The sequence below is a fragment of the Nasonia vitripennis genome, chromosome 3 (genome assembly GCF_009193385.2).
Source record: "Nasonia vitripennis strain AsymCx chromosome 3, Nvit_psr_1.1, whole genome shotgun sequence".
NCBI lineage: Eukaryota > Metazoa > Arthropoda > Insecta > Hymenoptera > Pteromalidae > Nasonia > Nasonia vitripennis.
In genome coordinates, this window is record NC_045759.1 from 6,190,275 (window position 1) to 6,211,414 (window position 21,140).

The window sequence follows — 21,140 nt, forward strand, 5'->3', positions numbered from 1 at the left end:
CTGTACATCGAGGGGCGAGTCGATTCCAGAACGATCCTAGAATGCGTAAGAAGCGATTTCAATAAGTCCTCTCCGGCGACGCAAGTTTCGCGCTGTGTATATTCCTACGAATGAACGGAGAGATAGAGAGAGAAGCCTTAATGATGGGCGCGAGAGCCGAGATGGAAATAGACGCGCATAGCTGCAGCGTTAGAGAGAGAGACTCTGTCTAGTACATAAGTGTTTAGTGTGGGTTGGGACAAAGTTGGATTTTGAAACTTTGGTAGACGATTTTTTTCGTAATCGAATACAGCTGAATGTACGAATTATATGCAAAATTTGAGCCGACTGTTATTCGAGAACTGGCTCTCTTATCGAACGATTGTGCACATATTTGCCGACGCGTTAGCGGTAGTCGGTTTTCGCAGTCCACGTGATGTATGTGTTTGCGTGCGAAAAACAGCGCGTTTATTATTGCTCTCGCGTAACGTCGGCTGATATAAATCGAGAGACTTGGTTTTTTATCTCGTCCGTTGCTCGACGGAAAACATTTTCACTGGCATTTTTGCGTGAAAAATCAATCGAAAGCGAGCCGCCGACGCGCCGTGTTTACAAAGCCTTACAAATTAATTCCGTAATCCTCTAGACTATATCGATCCGACTCGTATTCTTCTATAGCACTGCTAATACCGCTTGATCCAATTTTTCTTTCCAAGCTTTTAATTACTCGCTCAAGAGACACGTCTCGTTGAACTATTTTTACAATGATTCTTGTCATCGTTTAGCAGCCATCCATCCACCCTATCAATCATTAAATAATCGCACTCTCCCCAACTGCAACATCCACACACATACACAACTCTCTTTCACACCAGGGGGGCCGCGAACTCTATTAATAGCGTCATAGGCATCGAACGACAGTAGTAGCCTCTCTCTCTCTCTCTCTCTCTCTCGCATACCCTTTGACTCGAGAATTAGAATCGAAGTACCGCCTCACGGCGACGGCCGCGTTTAAAAAGCTGTACCGCTCTCTGCGCCCAACTCGAGGCCCGGAATAGACGCCGCTTGTAGCCGAGAATATAACCGGCGCTGCAGCGCGACGCCGATGTTATTGCGCCGCCGCAGAGGGAGAGACAGAGTTTCTACGTGTGGTCGTGGTCGTCGTCGGGAGGAAGCAGAAGGGCTTTCACCCCCCGCGCACGCGAAAATCGAACGTTGCCATGGTCGAGAGGGGAATGCGAGCAGCTTCCTCTCTTGCTTTACCTCTCAAGTACTTATGGAGTTTACCGAGTTAGCTGTGGACGTTTGGTAGTTTTCATCGTGAAATGTAGACCGAAGCTTAATTCAATTTCGAGTGTCTAACTGCCGCAAAGTCCATTAGCGTAATTAAAAGAGCGGAGTTTACCTTTAAACGTAAACATTGGTACACAGCCTGTAAGCCCTCGAACAAATGTTTTACTGAATCATTCGCGCCGTCGCGTTTTCACGTAGTTTTACCTAATTTCGTCAAACTTTGAACATTTCTCCAGCCGCCTTTCCAATCGACTTTTCCATACGACCGAGCAGATAAGCCTCTCTGGAAATCAAGATAAACCACACACTCTGCATTAGCATCCCGACCCGAGTTCTTTATCAGCGAAATTCGACATGTGACAAACGGGAGCTGCTCCACTTCGCGATAAGATCGGATTCACTGACACACACGGACACAAGCGAGCCGCGTCCTTTTTTCGATCTTTCTCTCTCACCTTTAAAAAATCCTCGGGCCGGACGATGATCGCTGCTATATGTGGCTGCCTCTGTCCCTCGCAGTCTCCTCTTTCTCTCAGTTATATACACACGGCGTCGAGAAAACCAGGTGTCCGGAAACAGCTCCCTTTTTCTCTCTCTCTCTCTCTCTCTCGCTCACTCACTCTGTCTCACGTGTGTATGATATTTGTGTGTGCGTGTGTGCGTGCGTGTGTATGTGTACGTAAGTATATATACGTGCGCGCTGCTCTTTTCACTGAGGAAAAGAAGACACACTATATCAAGAGAACTCGCGTATCGTAATGATCCCAGCCGAGAAGGAAAAAATACCAACACTCGATTATATACACGAATGGCCGATGCGTTGTGTATACACGGCAGTCCGCGCACGAGCCGAAAATCGGCCCTCTACACCGTATAGGCAGACCTCTTGCTCCTCTGCTGATGCGAGAAAGAGGTTATACAGAAGCCGAGAGACAACTCGATGCTTTATTATTGTATACTGGAAAAACACGCGACTGTGAACGAACTTGTCTATACACTGGGTATATCTACGTGTGCACGTAGGTATGAGTATATATATATATATATATATATAAAGAGACTGATGCGAGTATAATTTGAAAGCGAGAAAACGAAGCACAGAGCAACAGCGAAACACACGCACCCGGTGCAGTCGGCTGCTCGAGGTGGACTGAAGCGGCGGCGGTCTGCGGTATGGTCTCGCGAGAAAGAGAGAGAGAGAGAGAGAGAGAGCGCGCGCGGCACAGCGCCGATGTTTCCCGAGTCGCCGCCGACGGGGATAGCCGAGCGCGCGCCGTCGAAGCGAGACGGACTCGCGCGCGCGGAGAGAGAGAGAGAGAGAGAGAGAGGGAGAGGGATCGCGAGCGAAGGAGAGGATGTTATTTGTTTGGCCTAGGAATTCTGAGAGTGGACCGGTAGCTTCTTCTCGCGGACGTTTTTTGTGGAAGTGCAGTGCGTGCAGTGGACTTTTTGTTTCTTTCGTCGCGGATTGCGTAAGTTTTTTCGGCGGGAGTGGAATGAGGTGACACTACTGCTGGTGGATGGAGAATTGGGGGATCGAGAGGAAGTGAACGACGCCGGTGTTGCGAGGTTAGTGGATTATATACTTTTTTTCGGGGAAGTGCGAGGGGTTAGCCGGATGTGCGACCGAGAGGATAGTGTACCTGGAATTCAGGAGTGTACTCGCTTGTTTGGAGGTTAGATAAAATATCATGCACCTCTGAACGAAAGCCGTTACGGTTTGCACTATTCGAACAATTTCCTCATATACGAGCACATCCGAGTGAAGGAAGAGTTCGGCATAAAACGCGTCGCTTGCAAAACAATCCCGATACTTGCGTATACACCAAATTAGCCCGAAAAAATTCACACTGCTCACGATAAATAATGAGGCATAATTTCGCGGTAAAAATTCGGCAAAACAAGAGCCGAAAAAATTCATAAATGCAGATTGCCCCACACCTAAGTATAAGAGCCGGAGGAGAAGCCCTATGACGTAGAGGCCGGGCTTTTAAAGACAGACGAGGAAAGAAAGAGAGAAGAGAGAGAAAGGCGCGGAGAAGGTATAATATAAGAGAAGAGAGGCGGAAAAAGTGAAGAAAGAGAAAGAGAGATACCCATACCTATACACGACAACCTCGAGAAGGCGAGCCTCCGCTCGGGTCGAGGACGGCCAAACGGGCCTCTCTCTCTCTCTCTCTCTCTTCGCGGGAAGAAGAAGAAGGCTCGCGCGAAAATACCGGCTAACCCCATGCGCTGCAGCAGCGCCGGAATTTCGAAGCCGGGCGACGACTTTTTTGTGTTGCGGGATGTGAAATTTAAGGGCCCCGGGGTTGTAAATTCGGCGCTCGTTCCTCCTTTTTTTTTTGTTTCCTCGCGTGGGTGGGGAGAGTTTACGGCGCGTGTTTTTTTGCCGGTCCATTTAACGGCGTCGTAAGGAATGTTGTTTTCGGTAGTTCGCGAAAAGGCGTGTAGCTTTTTCGTGTCGCGAGGGCTATTTTAAAATCTGTTTGTAAACCGGAATGGCTCCGGTGACTTTAAGAGCGTGTTAAGCTCTCGAACGAACCGGTAAATGTTTTGATTCGCTTACGCTTTATTGTTATGCACTATTTAAACGAAGAAATTATTCGCGTTTAGTGCTGCGTTTCCGTATGAAACAGCTATAGCCTCGCAACGAACTGGAACGCGAGCCAGCGCAATAGAAACGATTCCAACAAAGCTCTCGAACACACGCACCTATCCGAGAGCGTTACAGATCGGCGAACTTCCTTCATAAATAACCTTCCCGTAAAAATCGGGCCAACCTCCGCGTTTAACCCTTCAGTCTCAGACAGCGATGTTTAAGCACGTGCGACGAATGTTTATACTAGAACTTCCCGCTCGAGACTACGACGACGACGTTCCGCTGAGAGAAAGTGATTTTCGGCCGGTGTGCGCGATTCTTTTTCGCCGAGGAAAATTTAAGAGCGCGCAGTTATAAATTACGCGCTTTTTATTTCCCCTTTGTTTATCCGCGCGTTTTCTTTGCCCGGGATTGAATGATGGAGCCGCGGCGGCGACGGCGGCGGGAGAAAGTCTTATACTTACACGAGCCGGTAATAATTTTGCATTTTCTACGGGCGCTTTGACCTTTCCGTGACCTCAGCAACGCGCCGTGACGTAATTTCTTTTCTTTTTTCTCTCTTCCGTGGACTTCCTAATTGATGCGTTAAATTTGTGGGATCGGAATGAAAGGAGGCCGTTGTGTGTTATTGTGTTTTATTTCTTCGTTTACTCGCGTATTTATTTTGTTTTGGGCTGTGATAGAAAAATGGCTCCGGCAAAACTTGAAGCATAAGCTTTATGCATAAATTACGTGTCATAGCGCGCAGGTCTGCAGCGGCATTACAATTGAGAATGAAACGTTGCGCTATTATTCTTATACTCGTGAAAGATATAATTCGCGTAATTTTAGGTTAGCCGCGGCGGCGTGCGCTCGACGATGAAATCTTGAAATTCTTCGGTCGACACAAAAGTTTCCCTTTCAGGAAGCAATAACTTTCGTTCGGTTCACGGTGCAGAAATTAGTAGCGAGCGCGTATAATCAATAACTTAATGAAACGCTATTACAATAGTCAGGTGGACATTCCAGCGAGCATTTAAAATTAGTTTCACTGCGTTCGAAAAGAGTTAAATCACGCCGACGTACTCGTCTATTAGCATTTGCTCACTCTATTAGAGTTACGTAAAATGAGGTATGATTTATTGCGGGGAAAAAAGTTAATCTAACTTGAGTTTTTCTGGAAATTAATCAAATTTCTTCACCGCGATACATATCCTGCTCAACGAAATACCCCAAGCTCTCTGAACCCGCGGAAAAACCGCTCGAAAACCCCATGCATCCATCCGCACCAGCTCTAAATTAACGACTTTCACATACACGTCGAGATCAGCGCGCTCGGATAGGTCGTTACACACAAAAGAAGAACCCGCTCTCGCGATTACGATCCTCTCCGCGAATCGCATCTTCCACAGCACACGTTACAACTCCGCACTTATATACATCCCCCGCGCCGCATATCAGGCTGTAACTCTTTAACCTTGGCTGATGCTCTCTCTCTCTCTCTCTCTCTCTCTCTCTCTCTCTCTCTCTCTCTCTCTCTCTCTCACTCTCCCAGGTGGCATTTTCATTCGGATGTTGCTCCGCGTGTCTATGCTCTATTATTAGCCAGAAACTGACGTGCGCTCGCGCATATTTTCTCCTCCTCTTCGACTCTTTTCTCTTTCTGCAGCGCGTGCCACTCTGCGGAGCCTCGTGAGATATTGTCTCTTACAACACAGGTACACCGGACACTAATGATGCAGGTGCTGGGGGTATGATCTCGGGGTGATGGTTCAATCAAGAGCTGGACGGACGGGAGGCGGTGGTGGCGTGTACGACGAGAGATCATTAATGCTGGACTTTGTTTCCTCGTAGGGAAGTACGTATATTTGTTTTCAGGGGTCTTTTTACGACGAGCTTTCGGTTTGAACTCGGAGACCTTGGACGTGATTTACAGCGGTAGAGTCAGGGCAACAAAGAATGGTGCTTATTGAATTTTTGTTTTGGGAACGATTTGCGGTTGTGTCACCGCTCGGTAAACCGAATCTAAGAATAAAGCGTGGCTCACCTTTTCTTTTAGCACACATCGTGACTCGCGCATTAGATGACACATTCGTATTGTTTGTTCAAACGGCTGAAACGTACCCGCAGCGCTGCAGAAAACAATAATTCCGATGCCAAACTCTCTCGTCTGGCACCTAATGTTATTACCAACAGAGAGTTGATTGACGTGGCGCATTAGCCAAATATACCCGACGCAAATACACTCCCTACCGCCCAAAAATTCTATCGGATCTCACCTCGATGATCTCTCGTACACCGGCATCCCCTCGTCGAAAATCTCGGCATAACGATCTCTCTCCCTCCGTCGAACCGATTTTTTTCCTTCCTTCGCATCGGCAGCCCTTTATCGGTCGGCCCGCGAAGGAACAAAAAGAAGGATAGGAAACACGCGGCGAGCCGAGCCAGATGATTATCAGAGGGAGCGCGTAAGCTAATTCCGCGCGGATCCAAAAAGGAGGAATACACCCGAGCGAGAAAGAGAGACGAGAGCTGCGTGCGCTGCAGCGTATCTGCATCGCGATGCGCGCACGCGGGGCGAGGCGATAAAGAGGCTGTATATATACTCTCCGCCGAGCCAAGGCCACGGGTCTTCTTCTTATTCTTCTTCTTCTTCATCCTCTGCGTTCGTCTTCACTCGAGAGAGTTACAAGTCTCGAAAGCTGAGAACGACGCGGACTTTCTCCGGCATTGTGTGCGGCAGCATCTCGGAGTAGCGCGGAAAAGTGCGCGGTTTTCCAGCGTGATTTTCGCGGATGAATTTATACGCGCGGTTCTCGTGTAAGACTCTGAATTATTCATGAGGGGAGGCTATGATCTATGGGCGAGTGTGTAGTACGTTCACGCGCGTGTGTGTGTGTGAGAGAGAGAGAGAGAGAGTACGAAATAGTTTGGAGGATTAATGGATTGCCGCAGGTAAATTGACTATTAGCGGAATTGATGATGGAAAGGAGTGGGATATCGGAGAAAATGCTTTACGAGCGCCGCAGCACACTGCCGCGCGCTCTTTGATAATTAGTATTGATATACGGCGTGCGACGCTATTTTCCATAGTTGATCTCGCTCTATACGATGGGAATACGTAGGCCGTGTGTGTGTGTGTGTGTGTGTGTGATCGAGATAAGACAGCGTTATTTATACGAAATTCGTAGCGTCATGTGAGCTGAGAATTGTTTATGAACGAGTTTGTCTCGTTTCTAATTGGCGCCAAATTCAAATCCGCCTGTGTGAGCTAATTATACCAAGTGGAACATCGTATACTCGTAAATACACCTGAGATTAAATCGGCGTTATTAAAATACCTCAGAAACGTCCAAGTACTCTCGTACTTAAAATTTCTCGATCACTCGATGTACAAATCGACAAATTACAATTAATAAACCAGTACAAATTCAGCCTCTCGATCCGCAGCGATAAAACTCTCGACTCCGTATAATCCACGCACGTGTCATCTCATTGTGTCCTATCCCCCGATGACGATAAAAGTCGCGTGGTATTGGCCGGTGATAAGCCCATTAAGATCAAGCGAATCTCGTCTCGAGAAGGCGCGTGCTTACGTGTCGATGCGACCGGACGATAAGTACACGCTGTATACCATACGCGACCTCGTTCGCGTCCTATACTTCTTTCTGCATACAAAACCGCGAGTATGTGTGCGAGCGCGGTTCGATTCGATGCCGCGAGAGATAGGGCCCTCGCTCGCACCTTTGACGCATTCGGCCAGATAAGGGTCTTGTACATCACACGCTCTGTTTAATTGCTCTCCTCGAGTGAGGGAACGAGTGCGTGTGCGGAGGTGCGGCTATCGCGTTGACATCGCGTTGACTGAAGTGGACTCACTTAGCGAGATTGGAATTTTCGGAGGGGAAATTGGCGATTGTGGTTCCTTGAATGCTGAAATCACTGTTATGAGTTTTCGTAGAACTCGTATGATAAAAACGATGCGGCTGATAAAGCACGCGGCGATTTCGACGCGGAAGTGAGACTCGCTACTGTTTATCAAAACACAAACGGCCGATTCCACGTTACCACCCACGACATTTTTGTACCTTTACGTCATCTAACCAACCACACCGTAAGCTTTTAATTTGAAAGCGACTAATGAACGCGTCGCGTATCCAAGTACACAATCGCGAGAGCGAGACAGAGGCCCGTACACAAATCCGACCGAACTCTTCCCTCAAAAATTCCTAGCCGCGCAAACCAGTATTCGCATTGGCGAACTTAAAAGCCGTCGTTACGCAACAGCCTCCTCAACATTCGACTATATACTCTCTCGGCTCACCGCGGCTTTAGCCATAGCCCCTTCCCCCCTTCTTGCAATGTTAAGTCCGCTAATACTACGTCGACTGTATACGCGAGCCATACTGTCGCGACGTTCGGTGCAAAACGGCGCGCTAATTACACAGCTTTAACCCACGGCTTCTCGCACTGTCATTACCGGCCATTTCGTTAGCATATACGCGTCGCCGCCGCCACCGCCGCGAGTTGCCCTTTGCTCGCTCGCGATAAATAAAATCCTTTCTGCATATACATACGTGCGCGCTCGGCTCGCATGCCCATACGGACACACATACACATACACAGACAGGGTGCAACGACTCCTGGGCCGCGAGCCGTGACCCGAGCCTCTCTGCGCTAATTCTTACCTTTCGACGTCCTTTCTCTCCCTTTGGCCTTTTTTCTTTCTCCCTCTCTCTCTCTCTCTCTCTCTCTCTCTGCCCCGTGAAATTCTCACCGAAGAGAAAGAGAGAGAGAGAGAGAGAGAGAGAGAGAGAGAGAGAGAGAGAGAGAGAGAAAGATGAATGCTCCTCCGTGCGCGCATTAGATCGGAAGAAAAAGGCCGGTGTGTTGCATGCACGCGGTGTGTATGTGTGTATGCTCGAGCAAGAATGTCCGTTAGATCGCGCGGCGATTTTCGCGCGCGCGCGAGAGAGGATCGCTTGTAATTTAATATACAAAGTAATGATCGAGCAAAGGCTCGAGAGCGCCGTAATAACGAGTCTCGTTGCGCCCGGCGAATGAGTAATGACGTTTCTAATGTTTATTTTTCTCCGCACACGCGCCCGTCCAAGGGGATTACCTATATCCACACACACACACGCGTATGTGCATACGTGTAGGTAAGGAGCTTGTACTTTCATTGGTCTTCAGGGGGGGGGGGGGCGAGTTTTACGGCGAGCGCAGGCGGGCTGTTAAAAAATTACGAGCGTTGATTATTGGGCATTAACGTTGGCCGGCCGAGCTTTTTTTCCCCGGCGAGATCTCTCTCCGTGGCGCGCGCACGGCGGACGATGTTTTGCGAGCGCGAGCTTTGCGAAAAGCTGTTGAGAGAGCCTTCGTGGAATCGACGTAATGGGATGAATAATATTCGACGTCGGATATACGCGCACGGATTGTTCTTCGCTCGTTGTTAGCTTTTTAAAGCTTAATTGCTCGGCGATCGTTTGGAATGTTCGCGGAGTGAAAATTCGAATTTCCCGCGCAGTTGAAGCTCGAGGTGGTATTTAATCCTATCATGGTCTTATTTAAATAGACAAACGATCACGTGTTTATTTTTGCTCACACCCCTACTTTTATCTTGACGCAACTTTTCCTACACCAAGACTGCCTTTCGTTAGGCCTGCTCACGAGCTCCTCGTGCTACATACTGTATACAGCTCGCTGAAACTCTCAAGCCAACAACAACGTGTTCGTCAATCCACGTAGCACAATCATCACGTCTAATTAGACCTACAGAATAAGCGTTAAATCTTGGCCTACGATAACGCTACAGGGAAAATATTAACGTCGTCGGTCAGGATTTATGCTTGCGAAATCAGCCGCGGCGGCAATTATAAGCTACATTTTTCACATCGCGCCTAATCATTTAATTTCTCTATCGGACCGATCGAGAAAAGTGCATACAATATAATATAATCGCTCCTCGCCGCTACCGCGCTTACACTACATACAAACCGTATACGTGTATACTATATAGTAAACGTGTGCGCATTCGCTACCTGAGTTCCGACGACTGTGTCTGCGTCCGCGCGCGGCTCAAAGGCGAGACCAGCTATTACCCAACAACGAGCTCCGCCACAACAACAGCGGCGAGAGAGAGAGAGAGAGAGAGAGAGAGAGAGAGAAAGAGATAAAAAGGAAGGAAAAAACCATAAGCATTAATATATATTCAGCGTTCGCTGCTGCTGCTGCTGTAGGAAAGAGAAGGAGAGAAAGGATTCTCGGCCATTACTCCTTGCGTGGATAGCAGTATGCTATGCGGCAGGAAAAATAAAGACAAGAGTGTACGGCAAAGGGCCACTGGTAGGGCAACTTTCTTCGAGTATAAGCTGCGCCGGAGACTTAGACGCGATTTAGCTCCGCGTTTTTTGCTCCTCGTCCTTTTCGTTTTCGCCGGAGATGGGGTGTGTTCAAGGGAGAGAGAGAGAGAGAGAGAGCAATAAGAATATCGTCGAGAAGAGCTTTTTTAGTTCGGAGAGAGGCTGCCGAACGAGCTTTGGAGCGATGCAGAGATATCGAACGTTATATTACGTGCTGAAGTGGATATCTTGTACGGCCAATTATACCTTCGCTTATGCATATAATATAAATTTAGAAAATCGCCTGCTAGAGTAGGTACAAATCATTTCGGAGTTTGCATAAACGGGAATTCGCTGCGCTTTGATATTTTCGTACTTTCCTGCGCTTGTATACCCACACTCGCAGACTGGTGGCATTAATTTCGCGCTCAATTTATGGCCCCGAGAAATTATGTAGTTTCTTCATTAGTATCATACACACACACACCGACCGATTCGCGCTGATCACATAATTTCGAGAAATCGGCATACGAAAGCTCGCTTACGTAAACGTCGATCGGAATTTTCATTCGTTATATCAGAGACATCCTTGACGAGGACTAAGCTTACAGACAATGAGCTAAAAAAAGGCTGTCCAATACGACCTCCCGAACAAGCTCGCTTTCTCTGGTGTACACACACACAGTCTGCTATCACAAGACTGTTCCGATTCGTCGAATCGCAGGAACAACAAAACCCGTCTACGTAGCCTCAAACTCTCGCGAGTGCAGCACGCGCTCTCTCGCGAGAGGTAAGGGTCAAATTTTCCGTGGCGTATACGGTAGCCGCATATACATACTAGGCTCGCCTTTCACCGTGTGTAACGTATCTCTCGTCTCGAGCTTTGCGCTGGTATACAAGTATACGCGGCAGCGTGTGATATTAGCTAGACAGTGGCTAAGTGCAACCGTGGGGTCTCCGCCCTGTGCTGCGATTTCTGTGGTGAGAATAGGTAGGATTTTCGTTTAGTGTGTGGAGAATTATCGTGGAGCTATGAGGAAGTAGGGAATATTAACGACAGGCAATTTCTGTATATAAAACTGATGAATTATTGCGATAGAATATGGATCATTGGTCGCCCCCTATATAAAGACGTATTAATTCGAACGACGGTTCGCTCCGTTTTATTAAAATTTCATAGTCTAATTTAAGCAATTAAATTACATAAGCAGCTTGCATTCATTGAACGATAAATCACCGCGTTTGACAATTTTTTCCCCCGTTTTAATACAAAACACGAGAGAGAACGAGTCTTTTACATGCATCTTAAAGCAGCAGCGGCAGCAACGTTCTTGCCCGCGAGGAAAACAAAGCAATTTCGCGCTCCTATGCTACAGTTCAGTGACAGCAGCAGCAGCGCAGGAAGGAGCTATATAGACGAATAGATCAGAATGCAAAACGGAATATCGTGTTTGCGAGAGAGAGAGAGAGAGAGAGAGAGAGAGAGAGAGAGAGAGAGAGAGCCGGCAAAAAAGGCGGCCACTTATTCAGGTATTTTCAGGCGTATGCACACTCTATACCTTCGTACATACACGTTCTCTCTCTGTCTCTCTCCTTACGTCCTTTTTACGACGTCGTCGCGGCCGGCTTTTGTTATTGATGAACTATTAGCTTGGATTGACGTAGCTTTTAACCGCAGGAGGTTTCGGCTCTGTGGTATAGGGTATCGTTTGATGACTTCTAGGCTATATGCAGAGGTCGGGTCTGACGTATGGCGTCTGCGAGAGACGACGTGTGAAAGTAAAATAGTGCGCGATTATGAGGCGCGATGCGAGGTGACGAGAAAGTTGAGGTTCTGGTTTTGGGGGAAAGGTTTCTCGAAAAATGAAATTATACTGCTTTTACGAGGAGCCGCTTGAAATTGGACTCTTTAAAAAAAAAATCGAAAATCGATACACATATACGTGCACTTGTTTTACGTCGAGAGTATAGTCGTAGTTTTCTTCCTTAACCCACAGCGAAACTGGGTCAAGCACATAATGACGGAATAATTGCAGCGCAACGCGTTGATTCGAGAGAGAGAGAGAGAGAGAGAGAGAGAGAGAGAGAGAGAGAGAAAAAATGCGCAATATTATTCAAACGTAAAATAATAAATCACATCCCGCTTCACACGAGAGTGTGTTTCCATTGTTAGAAAGTAAATTGTCCGGAAACCGCGAAATAATCTTCATATTATATTAACCATCTCCACAGCGCGTACGGCTTAATCCCACTTAAATTAAGCGTAAAACTAACAAGAAAATCGCTCGTTATTAAAAAACAACCGTGGGATTCGAAAGTACACGAGTATACATCCGCGGAGACACTGCTGAAAATGAAAAGCGCGTACAGTTTCACCGTATGTTTACACATAATACCCTAATCCCAGGGACGATTATTAATCGTTCGATTGAAATATCGCAAAAATCTGCCAACTCAGCGTACAGCTCGAGGAATAAAATAGACGTACGACAGGCGATCGGTATAAAGACGAGTAGCAGCGAACGAAAGTAAAATTATTTATCTAGGGGAGTGATGCATGGTCGCGTGCCTGCGCGACGGAAGAATGCTAATTAATGCCAGTGAAATCCTGCTTAATTAGACAGCGCACACGGGTCGTCCTCGCGCGAGCACAGCGTATATCCGTAGAATGCGTCTGTGCGTAGCTTCCGAGAGGGAACCAATTAAGATGCTTGTTTTTTGGTGCTGCTACGACGACGAGCGTATAATATGGAATAGCCGAGCATCGGAGCGTACGTATAGAGGTTTATCTCTCGCTATAGGGGGAATTAACCTCTCGCCGGCGGAGAGTGACCCGAATGCGAGCTGAATTTCTGGAATAATTTACCGGGAAATATATACGTTGTACTCTAAGTTTTAATTGAATCTATCTTGATGATGTGTACGAGTTCGAATATTATTGTACCGCTATAGGACACTTGGTATAGGATTAGTAGAGAAATCGAGAGATTATAAAGGAAGGGCACATTTTCCCCAGCGCTTGTCCGTTCGGTGACACATGCTCGAACACGAGCAAAAAGGGAAGAAACTTTACTGCCCATCTGCCCCGTTGGAGAGGATTAAATTTACGGCGCGCCGAGTAGTAGACGGGGCATCGCGTTCGGTTTATGATTCCATATGTTGGACACGCGTCGCCAAAAGGGAAACTTCGGACGTGACGCTTTCCGAATTCCAAACTCCTTTTTTTTACGCATCTTTGCGTTTGATTTATTTCCATCGGCCGGATACCGTAAGAACGTAATATTCCGAGCTTCGCGGATCCAGTTTGAAAAACACGAAGCTTATACAGTCGCTAATACTCGCTAATGTTCGCCGCGATGCAAATATCTTCCGGCGTCCCTAATTGGGCCTCTTCTATAGCGGCTAAACGTATACGCACACTTTATGCGTGTAGGAAGTGTATAGACGGCGCCGAGAAGGAGGTCGACGATATAATCGTTTGATCGGGTGGGAGGCACTTGTGTTTCATATAGGAGAGCCGTGTTTTTCGGTTGTACTAGGTCAAGTGGGCGGAAAAGTCGCGGGTGTTGTACATATTGCGTGTGATTAATCCAATTTTTTTTTATTGTCTTTTTATAACTTACGGAAAATCAAAGATCGTTTCGAAACGGGAATGAAGTTGTCGCGGAATCGACGTCAAAAATACACGTTTGTTATCTGGAAATCAATTCTGATAGAGCTGTATCGGTGCGATTAGACGCTAAAACCCCTTGTGTACTTTAGATTCTGTTATCCAGCAGTTGTCTAGCAAGTTAGTTATCAATCACTTATCGGTCGCGAGTACGGCGGGACCAGGAAAGCAATAAAAGCGGGAATACAGAAAGAGAGATAAGTTCAATTAAAGGATCGATTAACAAGTCATTCTTATCCTGATACTAGCAACTAATTGCGACTTTGGTTCGCCGATACGTGGGCGTATACGTGATGTTTTCGTACATTTGGTTCGGTTTATTACACTGCTGCAGATTGAAAGGCTGTTCCGATGCAATTGTAGAGATCTGTCCGATCCGTTACTTCAGGGCGTTGTGGGATGAGTCAGTACGTATAAAGTCAAGACGCGGAAATGTATGACTAGCGGCAAAATCAATATCCTAGAGTGCGATAAAGTGTAAAAGCACGCACGGTTGTAAAGATTTTTTATATAGATTTCGAACGTGTGCGTCCTTGTAGGGCACGATGTGTCATTGGCTTATACGATTCCATAAAAATCGAAAGAGAGAAAGTAAATGTTTTGATTAATCCAAGTCGCTTGTCACGTACTACGATTTAACTTAATTCTGTCGCTTGCTAATTTTCTGGATTATATGTATTATTAGTAGTATTAGTAGATTACTTCTTCTGCATTGATCCAACTTCAAATGCGTTAATTCAAGACATTATCCAAGCTATAAAAAAATTTAAAGTAATGCCAAGTTTATACTACTTTCAAAAACAAAATTAACGCACTCGAACCAACAACTCAATTCCCCTCACGAGCGTCCAATCAATATTAACAGCGCGATGCACCCATCAACACAGGAATCCCAAATGATGGTCCGCTTAAAAAAAGTACGCGTACTCCGTCGTCGACCCATTAAACGGGCCCTGCACTTATACATACACACCTCTGCAATAAATATCGAGCTCCTATAACGACCATACAATCCGAGTCAGCGTCCTCGGCATACAAAAAGCTCATATTCGCCTCGACAATGAGCCGGGGCGGCGACTTTCTATTACAAGCTTTAAGAGAGAGAGAGAGAGAGAGAGAGAGAGAGAGAGAGAGAGAGAGAGAGAAAGATTCATTACAGGCACATACACCGCGCGGAAATTACGAGTACTCTCACGCGCGGAAGAAAGCGAGAGCGTGAGCGCGGCGCGGCTCTCTCGACTTTTCAAGGGATCCTTTTCTAGGTTATGTCCGTACATAACCTAGAAGAAAGGACCGACTACTTTTCTTTTCTACAGCTCACGCGTTGCGCAATATTATGCCGTTGTTCGGCGATGTGTACACAGGTATTCGTTGAAAAGGAGACTTAGATAAGGCTCAGCTCTCTCGATTTTGGCGGTGCACGAAATAAAGGAATATGCCCTGGGGGGCTCAAGAGAGAGATATTATATCCTCTCGTGACGGTATTATCGAGAGGGAGAACGGTCAGGAGAGGCATTTACCGTAGTAATTTCGTTGCGGGATGGTATTGAGAAGAGGTTGTATAACTGAGACGGAGCTCTCGGCTGCGCCTCGGTGTACTTACACGATGCGAATGTAAAGTGGATCTGTCGGGTGGGATTAGAGGCGTTCGATGACTTGGACTTTCTTCTGTTTTGAATCGGATTTCGCTTGCAGCCGGATAACAAATTTTAATAAGTTTAGTCGCAGTAGACAAAACACTTCGAATTAGTATTCCATTCCGAATCACCTTCAACAACGTATAACCAACCCATCATTCCATCCCAAGGAATTTACGTACAGCCACATCAGCCAGCAATAAACGCGGCTCAATTAAAGATGTATACCATTAGAACGACATCGGGCTCTGAGAGATAAGGAGACCCTGATCCTTCTCCTCGTCGCGCGGCACACACGTACCCCCGTCGCAAATTCAATTCGCCGTCATGATCTCTCGGATCTCTGACCTACATCCTCGTATCATCTTAATTAAATCACTCCCTCGAAACCGTCCATCGCGATCCCCGCTGCTTCCCAGAATAACCGGCATCTCTCGATAACACACACACGCACAGAAGAAGAAGAAAGAAAGACGGCGGCGGCGGTGCAAATCAATGGCCATTGTTCTCTCTCTCCTCGGTTGACTTTCGGGAGGTCGAGCTTACGGTACACCGACGAAAAGTTCGAGTAAGTATACGAAACTCTCTCGAGGAGAAGAAAAAATGACACGTTATACACGCGTAAAGGTACACCTACTAGGCGTCGACTTGTGTGTATCCTACGCGATGAATATTAACCCACTTTGAAGCCGGAAGGGGCCGGCGTGACAAGTGTATACGTGTGCGAGTGTACCTACAAGTCTGATGGGCAGGAAATCCTTTGCGCTGCCCGAGTCTGGCAGTTCAAACGCTGGCACTTTTAGACACTTTCGAGTCGTTTTTCGAGCGGCTTAATTATACGCGGACATTTGTTCCACTGCGCAGCGTTTATACGCTTTCCTGTGGCTAACGACGTTCTTATTCGCTCTGTTAGCCTTGTTTTGTCTCCTCGAATTACCCGTACTGTCGTCGACACCGCGCGGAGGAGGTAATTTCGGAAAGCCGTGCTATATTGTTCTTTTGAGAGGCTAATTTTTCTTTTCGCTCGGTACTCGTGTTATGCGTTACGAAGACAAACGTTCGTATCGTTGATCGATTATTCAGTTTATCAGAGCAAACGGTCGCGTGAAAAAAAATCGATACACCAGAAATTCGCGCATCATAAGCCTCTTGGTGAATCAGCGCTAACATCCAATGCTCAAATTACCCTAAGCGGCGCAAAACTCAAAGATAACGCGAACGCACAAGCTCAAAGATAGCGATCTCCCTTTCTCTCTTTGGAGAAAAAAACTATACAACGTCTTGCGCGCGAGAACATGGGATTCGGCGTGTTCCGATGCGGGCCACGTGGGCGCAAAAGGATTTAAAGCTCGCGATAGCTCCGTGTGCTCTGCTGTACGAGTTTGTAATATTCGACTTAGTATGCGCGGTGAGGACGACCCGCATCTTATGATATTCTGAAATTTCCGATGACTGATTTATGCGCTTTTAAATTTTTTAAACTATTTAAAAATTTTAAATTACTGTAATGAGCCATAACCAAAAATATCATACTTCAGCAGCACCAAGTTCACAAACTTCTCCGCAAACATCTATTTCCAACCTCTGCTCAAACCATACCGATCTCCAATCCAAAATAACTCGATCTTGCGCGTTTTGCAACACACCCAAAAATCCCGAGTTTGTGTCCAGTCCATTTGCCTTTTGCGCCTGGCGCATTACTCAGGCCAGAAGAAGCGCAAATAGAACGGTTAGTCAGACGTCAGTGAGAATTACTCTCTTTCTCTCGTACACACACACACACACACACACGTATACACACGCAAATCTCCGCAAGTGCTGCAGCAGCACACTCTGCCCAATTTACTCGAGGCTGCAGCGCGGGCGCATATTTAATAGACGTTAACTCGCTCTTTATTGCTCCATACGTTGACGTTTCACTCGTGCAGTCTGCAATATAAGTAGGAGCCGCGAGGAGAAGGGTAAGACCAAACATTAATAGGCCGCTTCGTCGTCGACAGCGGAGGCGATGGGGGAGACGGTCTTCATTAGCCGCGATGATTCACTTTTCGGTCGATCCGTACGTGTGCCTATATACGATATTGCCGGAGCTTGTATGTCTCGCTCTTTATTGAACTTGGGTTATGAATTTCTGGAAAATTGCGGCGAGCTTATCGTATAAAGACTGTAATTTCGAGGTGAGTTAGGGCGAGGCAAGGGGAAAATATTGGATTGGGGTGGGTGTACCGGTTTCGTTGGCTGGCTTGTATTTTAAAATTATACGAGTTCGCATGAGAGATACCGAGAAAATTATTTTTGGTAGATCCCTGTTTTACCGACGTCGTGTTTGATTTTCTTATCGGCATTCTGCCATCTCAGACACGTACTTTTCGTAATTTTTTCAATTTACTCACTGACCGTAAAAAGAGTGAACCAACGAAAAGTCAGCCGAAGCATGAAAAAAAAATTCGTTAAAAATGCCCAATTCAACTTCTCGTCAAAATTTACTACTCGATAAAATTTTACGATCTATTCACGATGTAAATAACGCAATCCATTAGCAAAAATCGTTTTTTCTTCTACTACTAATCCGCCCATAAAATTGATAAGATAAAAAATCCTAATAAATGACCGAGCATTGCGCAACGTGTCTTGAGGTACACGAGCATATGGCATAGACAATGGGCGAAGGGGGGGGGGGTGACGCCACGCCAAGCACGCGGCGCTTGGAAATCGAAGCGTACGCGCCGGCGCAGAAGAGACTCGTCGGCTTTTCAGAGCACCGTAGCCAGCGTTTCTCATAAGAGCAGAGTGGCGCAGTGGAAGCGTGCTGGGCCCATAACCCAGAGGTCCGTGGATCGAAACCACGCTCTGCTAAGTTGTTTTTTTAGAATTTTTTTTTTTAATTTTAATTTTGTAGGAGGATTATTATGAATACAAAAATGTATTTTTTTTGTTTTAAAATCATTTTTTTGCCATAAATTGTAATTTTTGTATTTGAAATTTATTTTAAAAAGATTGTTGTTCATTCGATTGGTACTTCAATTTTTCATACAAATGATCAGTTAATTCAAGGATAAAATTTAATAATAAATTATGAAAACATGTTATAACTGCCGTAAATAATCAGCATACGCTTTTGATTCAACGCACATCCGCATTAATTTAAATCATCACATCTTTAAACCAGCGCACGAACAATAACAAAAACAAACCGTTATTTCAAAAGCATACCAACCTTTGACACGCTCGGCCCTAAAAAAGGAACAACGGCATAGTAGGCCATCAGCACACGAGCAAAGTCTCTTTGTGGCAGCTTCATAAAGCGAAAAAAAGTAGTGCATTTCGTACACAATACCGCCTTGCAGCAGCAGTCTCGCCGCCGTCGCTGATCTCCTCGAGACTTGCGAAAGTAAAAAGGAGCAGCTCGTGCGCGCGAGCCTCAATTCGATTGCGCGGGCGTGAGCGAGAAATTTGCAATTCAAAAGCGAAAAGAAAACCTTCACGTGTGTGTGTGTGTATAGTATACAACGTCCGCTATTTCGGAACTGACAAAAGAGAGTCCCGTAACGTGTCTACTCGTTCGTTTATGGACACGCGAGAGCGAGATTCTAGTTTAATGTAGACTCCGGCGAGTGGTTTATCTGAAACGCTAAGCGTCGTTTTTGAATGGATTAATTTATCTCCGCAACGTTGATTAATTAACATTTTTCGAATTACGAGCGCTACACGACGGCGGCGGCGGCAGCGTGCGAGAGAGAAGATTAATGTGGACTGAATTAAATGGACACGACTTTGAAATTGAAAATCAACGTATATACGCCTATAAATTACTCGGCTGGTGTATAATGTGATCTTCTCGAGTTTCAAAAAATCTCCGTGTAACAATGAGACTTCTAACAAACGAACGATCATCAGTTTCGACAAGCCGTAATGCAACTCGTTTCATTGCCATAATCAAACGTCATCTCTCTTTCGTCCAAAGTAGGAAGACTTTACGACGACAGATCGCGAGTTTTACAACCGCGAATAAATCTCCCTCACCGAAATAACCCCGAATTCCAACCCCAGCGGGCGAACTATGCAACTCTCCGCCCAACTCAAATTTACGCTTTCTCTGGTGCATTGACTCCGCGAACTTAAAAAAAATGAAAATCTCGAGCGGGGCATAGCTCAGTGTCGTCATTGTTGTCCTCCTCTCGCGAATAAGTGACGAAGGTCCAAGGCACGCGCCTGAACGAGTTCACGAGTTCATCCGAGGTCACGTGCGAGTTTACAGCCGCCCACGTGTGCAGCGACCTCTATTCCGAGCACACACGTGCTTTAGTTTTTTTTTTGTATCGCGATACGTATACCGAGTATAGTATAGATGGAAAATCAGTAAGAGGTTTAATGAAAGCGAGAATGTTATTATAATACGCATTTTTGGGTGTGTAAGCGATCGTCGGTCGAATAGTGTGATTAATAGGCTGGAGATATACTGGTTCCGGAATTAATTTGCCTGAAATTGAATCGAAACTAGATATTTTTTCTATGGAACCGGTTGTTTTGCGCGGCTATTATTTTCGGGATTATAACTCGCGGCTCGCGTATATTACCAGTTATTGATATTTTCGAGAGACTATAACGTATACGATAAAGATACACTTTGCATTCTTTCGATGAAATTCTCTTATTTTCGGATAGAATCCCGAAATTTATGGCTGGAGATAAGTAATCGGGTGTCAATGTTCAAGCATTTGAATTTCCTCCAAAGTAGGTACATCCCATAATTCAGACACGGTACATCCGTTTGAAATAAGGTTAATCCGTCCAGCTTGTTTTCATCAAAATACGACGATCAAACCCCCAAAATCCAAATCAGGCCATCCTTTATCCATCGCGCAAAAAGTCCTCTCCGCGTACATAATGAGCTTTAAACGCGTAACGCACGAAATTGGGTCGAGTCGGCATATAAGTCGCGGGCGAATTTCACGCGAAATTTCAGTTCCCTCTCGGTATAATCTCGGTGCTTTAACTCAGCCGACGCATCTTCTCTATACACGACTCTCATCTCTCGACTCGATGATCCTTATACGGACACAGTCCGGACGCGGCGTCGCGGAAGAGATTGAGATTATCCACGTAACCCCTTGCGGCGGCATTATTCAATCCGCGTATGTATGCATACACACATATACACATACACAAGAGAAGGACGTGTGACAGACTGGTTCGACCGCTTGTTCGCTGGCGCGCGTGAATTTTTTTCTCTTCCTTTTCTCTGGTCCATTGACTCGCTCGCACGCGTGGATGCAACAAATTTCAGTTGACAGGTTTTGTGCGCTTGATCTGCATGCGCGGAGGTTTACGGTTAGGGTCGCGATTCGCGAGGAGGATATCGCTCTGAACTAGTTCAGAGAATTTTACGAATGTTTTGCTTATTGATACGCTGTCTGTGTGAGCGTACGGGAAAACGAGATGTCAATAGACGCGAAAATCAAACTCATCGATTCATTAGGCATAATCGACTTAAGATTCTTCAGGATACGCAATAAAAAAACGGTCGATTGAGACGATTTACGCAGTCTGTGTGTGTGTGTGTGTGTCCTGTAAGAAACTCGATTAAGGCCCTCGCAGATAGGCATCTTTTATTAATCCAATAACCGCGGCGACTTTGG

At 46.1% G+C, this 21,140-nt stretch overlaps 2 protein-coding genes and 1 non-coding gene across 13 annotated transcripts in view; 2 read left to right on the forward strand and 1 right to left on the reverse strand.

The window, feature by feature from the left end:
• The window catches only part of LOC100123436 (trichohyalin), a 105,389-nt gene extending 102,857 nt beyond the window's left edge, over nt 1-2,532 (reverse strand). For 6 of the 11 annotated variants that reach the window (XR_004227136.2, XM_031926662.2, XM_008215469.4 and 3 more), the window contains exon 1: nt 1,728-2,532. The gene's annotated coding sequence lies outside the window, so the exon portion shown is untranslated. The remainder of the gene's footprint in view (nt 1-1,727) is intronic. The other 5 variants (XM_032597779.1, XM_032597781.1, XM_031926660.2 and 2 more) reach the window with 2 other exon arrangements.
• Nucleotides 2,533-2,566: 34 nt separating this feature from the next.
• LOC103317429 overlaps nt 2,567-21,140 on the forward strand; it is a 37,238-nt gene continuing 18,664 nt past the window's right edge. The window contains exon 1 of the mRNA XM_031926664.2: nt 2,567-2,841. The gene's annotated coding sequence lies outside the window, so the exon portion shown is untranslated. The remainder of the gene's footprint in view (nt 2,842-21,140) is intronic.
• TRNAM-CAU lies at nt 18,286-18,357 on the forward strand. Its single transcript has one exon. It is a non-coding gene; the product is annotated as a tRNA-Met (tRNA).